This window comes from Myotis davidii, unplaced genomic scaffold (genome assembly GCF_000327345.1).
Source record: "Myotis davidii unplaced genomic scaffold, ASM32734v1 scaffold99, whole genome shotgun sequence".
NCBI lineage: Eukaryota > Metazoa > Chordata > Mammalia > Chiroptera > Vespertilionidae > Myotis > Myotis davidii.
The window spans coordinates 380,329-389,359 of record NW_006291015.1 but is presented as its reverse complement, the minus strand read 5'-3'; positions in this window follow the sequence as shown (position 1 = coordinate 389,359).

Genomic DNA, 9,031 nt, shown 5'->3' with positions numbered 1-9,031 from the left:
ATTAGGAGACTTAATAAATTCAGCAATGTAGCAGGATACAAAATTAATGCCAAGAAATCTATGGCATTTCTATACACCAACAGCGAACTTACAGAAAGAGAGACAAAAAAACAATCCCATTTACCATCACACCAAAAAAATTAAGATACCTAGAAATAAACTTAAGTAAGGAGAAAAAAGACCTGTATGCAAAAAACTACAGGACAGTGAAAAAAGAGATAGAGGAAGACATAAACAGATGGAAGAACATACTATGTTCATGGATTGGTAGAATCAATTTCATTAAAATGTCCATACTGCCCAAAGCAAACTGTAGATTCTATGCACTCCCCATTAAAATACCAATGGCATATTTCACAGACCTAGAATGAACTCTTCAAAAATTCATCTGTAAGTTTTTTTAAAAAAGACTCCAAATAGCTGCAACAATCCTGAGAAAGAAGAACAAAGTAGGTGGGATCTCAATACCAGATATAAAGCTGTATTACAAAGCCACTGTTCTCAAAACTGCCTGGTACTGGCACAAGAACAGACATATAGATCAATTGAATAGAATAGAGAATCCAGAAATTGACCCAAACCACTACACTCAATTAATATTTGACAAAGGAGGCAAGAACATACAATGAGTCAAGACAGTGTCTTCAATAAATGGTGTTGGGAAAATTGGACAGATACATGCAAAAAGATGAAACTAGACCACCAACTCACACCATACACAAAAATAATAAAAATTTTAATATATTTATTTCTGTTGAATAATAAGTACCATAGGATAATAATTGGAAATATTTCCTCCATGAGCTTGAATCTCTTCAGTGAGTACACAAGATGCATATCCTTTTATTTTCCAAAGAGAATTTATATTACACCTGCCTTGATCATTATATTTTCTCAAACTAAAAATGCTTGATTAAAAGAAGTCTTAAAAATGTCAGAATCACAGAAAAGCTGGATTTTCTCTTAAGAGCAGCCATCTAGTACCTCATATAATAATTTCTATAGCTGCCTTTTCTGCTCTTTCTGTGGGCCACACCTATAAGGAAAAAATATGTCTGAACCACAGGCCACATTGCATGTATGACATAACATCACAGGCTCCATAAAGGCTCCGAATCTACTACCTTACTTTTTGATAAATCCATTAGGATATACCTTCATGCATCTTTTTTTAAAATTTAGTATTATTCATTATTTTTAGTGCTATAATGCACATTACACTCAAGTATTGTGCAAAGCATTTGCACTTCTAACCCACCTTTTAAGAAGTTAATAAAATTATTACAATTTTTTAGATGGGGAAATTGAGGCTTAGAAATTAAATATTTTGTTAGGTGATACACCACTAGCAAGCAGCTGACCTGAAATTTGAAGCAGTTCTAAATTTAGAGCTTTTTATCCATTATAATGCATTGGCCCATTGTTTATAACTTATTAAAACTAGATTGTTAATGAGACAATGTTACTATCTAATAGAAATTAAGGTTTCTACTTGAGCAAGTGAAAAAAAAAAGATGTAATAAATGGCAATATGTTTTTGGACATGAGGACAACTTTGGAATAATAAGATCCAATTTATTTGTTTAAGAAAGGGAGACTTAAACAAGAAAGTAAGTGTAACTAACTCCAAATCACACAATGACAAATATATTAGAACTGATACATAAATTAGAACTGATATCAACTGATCTCTATCGACCTTGGGGTCTTTGAGTAAAGATAAACTATTCTCTTTCTTAGATTTATAGTTACACGGTATTTACTTTATCCATTGGAGCACTCAGAACAAATTGTTGTGGTGAAAATGTTATAAATGTTGCTTTGAATTTGACTTCTAATGCAAATCAAAAGAATATTTAATAAAATGCTGGCTTGTTTGTTGACTAAAACAGTATATACTATAGAAGTAGGTCAAAATGCTAATGGTTTATACATTTATTTGTATGTACTTCTAATGTGTCTCTTTTTGTTTTCCCTTTTGGAAAGTTGAGTTTACCTTCCTTTCCTTTCCCTTTCTGTATCCTTCATATTCAGAGGAGCACTGTAAATAGCAATTGGACAAATGATCGAGTTAAAAACAAAATCCTGCAAATGTGAGAACGAATTTAAAACTGACACTGATAAGTTTTAACAGCACAAATGCATTAATTTGTAAGATCTTATAGAAGAAAGGATCCATTAGACTATGACTGAGCACCCAATCAAAAAAGTGTATAGGAGAGGCCTACCTTAACTAGTACATAGATTCTAGATTAAATTACACGCTTTCACTCAGGAGAACTGCAGGAGAGGCAGTGTAAGTTCCCCACACCATTCTTTAGACTCTCTCTTCCCCATTCAGTTACAAGCATGAGGCCTAATGATGTCGTGGTGCAGCTGGTTTGCCACAAGGATCAGAAAACCTCTGAAATAGTGTGAGGATCTTCAGCAGATGGACATAAGCAGGGAACAGACTTCCGTGGTGTTGAGTTCATAAGAGTGAGGTTATTTGTTGCTATTTCATAGCTTATCACATGATAATACAGTGAATTTAACCAAACTTTTTAAAGGCCTAACAAACTTAAACAAAAATTAACAAGCTATCTTACACATGAACAAATAGTCTCTTTCAGAGGGACCTTATTTCTATGGTTGAAGTGAGAGTAAACTTAAACACTAAGATTTTAGCTGCCCTGCTACTGGATGACAGCTCTCACATAGACCAAAGCACAAAGTGACCTTCACTGGAAACAATTCACTGTGAACAGAGAAACAAAAAGTTGAATTCTGAGTTCAATTCTCAATATTCAGAAGGAACTGATCTTAAGCTGATCTCATCTCCTTCAATGAAAATGATAATCACTGCCCAGATGTAGAAGGAAATCTAGAGAACCTAAAGTTAATTACTTAACAGAGGATTTCACAAAAATAATCCAAGGAAAAAAATAATTTGTTTTATACCTCCAGTAAGACATTTATGGGCAAATATATTTGGGAAATCCTGCATGGTATCAGAGAAATTCAGAAAGCACATTAGCACATTAAAGGCTTTTAGATGTTCTGAGTTGAAGAAATCTGTATAAATTTGCTGAATATGAGGGTGTTTATCCCAAAATTTATTTTTTATTAAGTCTTTGTTCCTATAATCCTAGTTAATATAATGAGTTTCTGCCATATCCAGAACACCCTTTAAGACTAAAATTAATATAGAAAACTCTAAGAGCTATGTAGTTGTAATCATGGCTAAAGAAAAACGTTGTGGGAATATATATGTATATCAGAAAGAACAGAAGCAGGAATAGGAGTCATGTCATGACAATCATCAAGTTGTGTGAGCCCCAGAAACCAGACAATTGATTGAACCCTGGCAGTAGTGCCAGTCTCATTAGTCAATGTTTGATTCTCATCATAGTCTGAATACCAATATTCTAACTTAAGAAACAGCAAATTATAGAACTCTCTGGTCACTGCCAGATGGTGGGTTGCTGTTAAGGTTTAAGTTCTTTGTTTTGTCTGATATGAATATCTCAGGTTGATTGTTTTTCTATTTTATAACTCCCATTTGAAACATTGGGGCCAACTTACTAGGAAATTGGCATGAAATCTGCCATTTTAATGATGCACAAGTTTATGTAAGGGGTTTCAAGACAATAGCAAGATAAACCATCTGAATAGAGCTATGGGTGCTTAGTGGCATAATTATCCTATAAGAATTGGAATGTATTTGACAAGAAAGGGGAAAAACCAGTGCAGTGAGAGATCTAATCACAAGTACCACTAGGTTTAGTTACTGAATGTGTTTCCAAAAATGTTATTCTTTCCAAGAGGACAACATGAATATTCAAATGCTACTGGGTCTTTTTTGAGTTGTTTATAGACAGTAAAATGCTTTCTTAAAAAGGAGACGCATACAGCTTCAGTCAAATACTTGGAAAGGCTCACAGGAAAATGATGATATGGCCTTTCTGCTACTAATTATGACAGCAGCAGTTTCTTTTCTATTTTAATCACATGAATAGATAGTAATAAAGAATCTGAGCCCTGTCTGGTTGCATCATCCCTTACACTGAAAATGGTTTCAGGTTCGATTTCTCCATCAGGGCACATATCTAGGATGCTGGTTTGATCCCCTGTCAGGGCACATATGAAAAGCAACTTATCAACATTTCTCTCTCACATCGATGTTTCTCTCTCTCTCTCTCTCTCTCTCTCTCTCTCGCTCTCTCTCAAATCAATAAAAACATATCCTCAGGTGAGGATTTAAAAAAAGAATCTGAAATAAAATTCCAAAAAATGAATAATAATGATTTTAAGAAAAAAAAATGAGTTATTTCTTTTCTATATCTTTGCACTTTTTTATCCCTTTTTTTAAAAAGATAACCATTTATTATTTTACCAGCCATATAAAGTAGAAGAAATGTTTTATAAAATTCATTTAAAGGGAAAAATGACAATAATACTACAAAGTGGTTTGACAAGATTAAACACCAATAATGTCAGAACAGATGGATCTAGACAATTAATGTCATCGTGTTATTTATTGTTTGGGAATACACACATGTTATTTATCATTTGGGAATAAACAGCGAGATACCCAGCTATGCCCGTAGAATCGGAGCTTAACAATCTGCATTCATTTACTTTCCAAAACATGCCTGTTTTCCCCTCATAATCAATTTCAAACTTAGTCACCACTGATGACTGGGCCACCTGCTATTCCTTCACTGGTTTATAAGGTTTTCAATCCTTTATAAACCTCTTTTCCTCCAGCAGCCTATGTTATTGCCAAATTCCTTAAGACATTTCCTCAAGAATCATTAAGCAGTGATGTAAACTAGTAAATGCACAATTTTAGGAATGCTTTCAGTTAGCAACCTGCCTTGAAGGCATGTTAGGTCATGTATTACCAGCTATCAGGAAGATCCAATACCAAGACAAGGAGCTGAAAATTCTCAGCTAACATTGAACAGAAAAGTGTATTAGTTGAACAAAATGCCAATCAAATGATGTGCTCAGAGATGAGCTAGGGAGGCTAATGAGAAAAGTGAGCACATCTTTGGCACGTTAACAGACAGCATATTGTCCTACGGCTTCCAGCTCATACTTTGTACTTAAAATCAAATTCTCAAACAATTCCTTGGTTGTGATACACTGTGAGCCCAGTGGAAATGGAGACACACTCATTACAATCCAGCTTTATGGGGCTAGTCTGCAAGACAGGGTGAATGACAGGAAGCCAAACCGCATACTGACTGATGGGTTGAAGCAGGATGATCACAAACAAGTCAGGCAGAGCAAACATCACAAAACCCCATTATTTGGCAAGCTGAAGCACTGTGAAACATTGCTGATGGCTGAGAAGTGACAGCAGGGAAATAAAAAAAAGTACTATAGTAGCAGTAAGCCACTGAATAGGGAAAGCTCAATTTGTGCAAAAAATGTTATGTAGTCCTTGGGGCAGGGAAAAGAACCCTGCACAGTGACAACCTGCACAAGTCCTGCAAGCAGTCGTCATAGCTGGTGACCAACCGTTCATAAATATTCTCCATGTATAGCACTGCAAGGAAGAAGTTTATGCTTTCAACCAAGCTCATAAGAAAATGTGCACATTGAATCTTTTGAAAGATAGCCCTTTAAAAATGTTTTTGTCTTTTGCAGAGGTTCATCGCTTAGTTATAAATTACAGAACAATCACTTAAATTGTAAATTATAGTTTGTTTAGTATAATCACTAAATTGTGATTATATATAATTAGTGAGATTTAACATCTTCAATTGTTGAAATATGTAAATGCAATGTATTCATTTTCCCCCCAGGTGCACTGCTATGAGACATGTCAAAACAGCTATAAAATTGTCAAGAGTAAAATAACTGCTGATATCACTCCTCTCCTTTTTCCTTCACTGAGATCCACACAGAGACAAAACAACACAGCTCTCTCACTGAGAACACTTTTAATAACTTCCCAGAAGTGACCTTTGCTGATGATCTGTCTCCAAGAAGTTTCTCCTCCAGTATTCCTGCAACGACCAGGGAGATACCCTTTATCCACTGACACATTTGGAAAGCAGAATAGACAAAGTTTACTGACCAACAGGATATGGGGCAGAGGAAAAGGGAGATTTCTAAAAAGAGAAAACTCTAAGGTTGGTACTTAGACAAATGTTTACTAGTAGGTGGTGAATCCAACTATAGATGCAGGAAGAGTATAATATGCCATTTTAAATATACACAACCAGTAGCCTATTCCTCCCCTCCCCAGCCTGCTATTGCCTCCTCATTTGATAGAATTCTAAATGATATATAAAAGTTATAGGATTTTCACTATGTGTACATGAAAATCTCTTTCAAGAGTCTGGAAAAAACAGGTTATACCAACTACTTAAAGTAATTTAAGTACTTTATCCTATATAATAAATTTGTGCATAGGGCCTCTAGTATAGTATATTTCCAAAGACTTTCCATTTTAATGTGCATCATGTGTCTCCAAGCAAAAGAATATAGCATGAGACATCCTGAGATGTCCAAAACTTATTTGATTGCAAAATTCCCCTGCAGTATCTTTTCCAAACTAAAATTTCGGTGAAACAAGCTTCAATCAATCATTTTCTGTTTTATAATTTGGAAGTCACACTTATCTGAATATGCTTGTCTCACTCTAGACCACAGGCTATTTTCAGGGATGAGCAGAATATTGCTCATCTCTGTATTGCTGGGGCATAGCAAAATTTTCCTTCATAATGGAACTTATATATTTATAAAATTAATAAACAAATAATGATAATCATTTGTTATAGTAATTCTAAAGCTATTGACAATTTTCATATAATAAATGTGTTGCTAATTTTGTCATCTCTGCTGATTTGGGGATAATTTGATAACTCTTGTAAACAGCAACATAGAGACAGCTAGTAGAAAGCTGTATACCACATATATCTTCTAAATCCTTGATTCCTGTGTTATCTTCTATACATACCACTTTGGAAAATAATTCATCTAGATTTACTATCTCTAAGTGTCAAAACACACACTCTCTCCTGGATAAAGTTTCTAAGTAAATTACAGAAAGTCAGGTGTGGTAAATACTCTTAGAGTGACCTCAAATGAGACATACTCTGTAACCTTCTGCCCCTGAATGTGGACAGAACTTCTACCTATTTCTACCCAAAAGAATATGGTAAAGCTGATGGGATATCATACCAGTGATTCTGTTACAATATATGACAACAATGCAGAGATTTTCATCAATGTAATTAATGTCCCTAATCAGTTGACAATGAGTTAATCAAAAGGGAGATTATCCTGGTTAGGTCTGACATAATCATGTGAGCACTTTTTTAAAAAAAAATAATTAAAGTCTTTATTGTTTAATATATTACATAAGTCTCCCTTTCCCCCCATTGACCTCTCCCCAGCTGCCCCTAACCCTAGCACATGCTCTCACCCGCCCCCATCTGTGCCCATTGGTTTTGCTCATATGCATGCATACAAGTCCTTTGGTTGATCTCTTACCCCCCAACCCCCACCTTCTCTCATAGGTTGGACAGTCTATTCAATGCTTCTATGACTCTGATTCTGATTATCAGTTTATGTTGTTCATTATATTCCACAAATGAGTGAGATCATGTGACATTTATCTTTCCCTGACTGGCTTATTTTGCTTAGTATAATGCTCTCCAGTTCCATCTATGCCGTTGCAAATGGTAAGAAGTCCTTTTTTTTTTTTCTGCAGCATAGTATTCCATTGTGTGGATGTACCACTCTTTTCTGAATACACTCATCTGCTGATGGGCACTTAGGCTGTTTTCAAATCTTAGCTATGTTGAATTGTGCTGCTATGAACATAGGGATGCATATATCCTTTCTGACTGGTGTTTCTGGTTTCTTGGGATATTTTCCTAGAAGTGGGATCACTGGGTCAAATGGGAGTTCCATTTTTAACTTTTTGAGTAAACTCCATACTGTTCTTCACAGTGGCTGCACGAGTCTGAATTCCCACCAGCAGTGCACAAGTGTTCCTTTTTATCCACATCCTCTCCAGCACTTGTCGTTTGTTGATTTGTTGATGACAGCCATTTTGTCAGGTGTGAGATGGTACCTCACTGTTGTTTTGATTTGCATCTCTCAGATGATTAGTGACTTTGAGCATGTTTTCATATGTCTCTTGGCTTTTGTGTGAGCACTTTTGAAAAGGCTCAAGGTCTTCCCCGAAGGCAGTGACTCAAAGCAGCAGAGGCTCTGCATCCCCATGCCCCGATTTAAAGAAACAGGAGACCATGAGTTACAAACAAAAAGGAAATAATTTTGTCAACAGCTGGAAGGAATTTGCAAGTAGATATGTTTCCAGTTGAGCTACCAGATGAGAATACTGTCCAGCTGACACATTCAGTTCAGCCTTATTTGGGTCTCTGGACAGAGAACGCACATGTGGGTCAGATGTACCCTGATATGTGAACCCCATGAATTATTGGATAATAAATGGGTATTTTTTAATGCTAAACGTATGACAATTTATTATGCAACATATAAAACTGATATACCCATTTAAGCTTCAGGAAAAAAAAAATTTTAACATGAGTATGCCAGACATAATATTTGTTGGATATTTATACTAAAATAAGTATTCTGTTTCTCATCTGAAATTTGAATTTACTGAGTATGTTGAATATATTTATATATTAATTTATTTTAAATCTAGCACTCCTCCTGTAAAATATTCTAACAACCTTTGCCTGTTCCCTGAACCTCTAGGTGATTCACTAGTACTTTTAATATAAGTTTAGTTTGAAACAGGGGTAGGCAAACTTTTTGACTCGAGGGCCACAATGGGTTCTTAAACTGGACCAGAGGGCCGGAACAAAAGCATGGATGGAGTGTTTGTGTGAACTAATATAAATTCAAAGTAAACATCATTACATAAAAGGGTATGGTCTTTTTTTTCAATAGTTTTATTCATTTCAAACAGGCCAGATCCGGCCCATGGGCCATAGTTTGCCCATGGCTGGCTTAGACCCACTCCCCTAAGCTGGCAGTGTCTGCCCCTGGTGGTCAA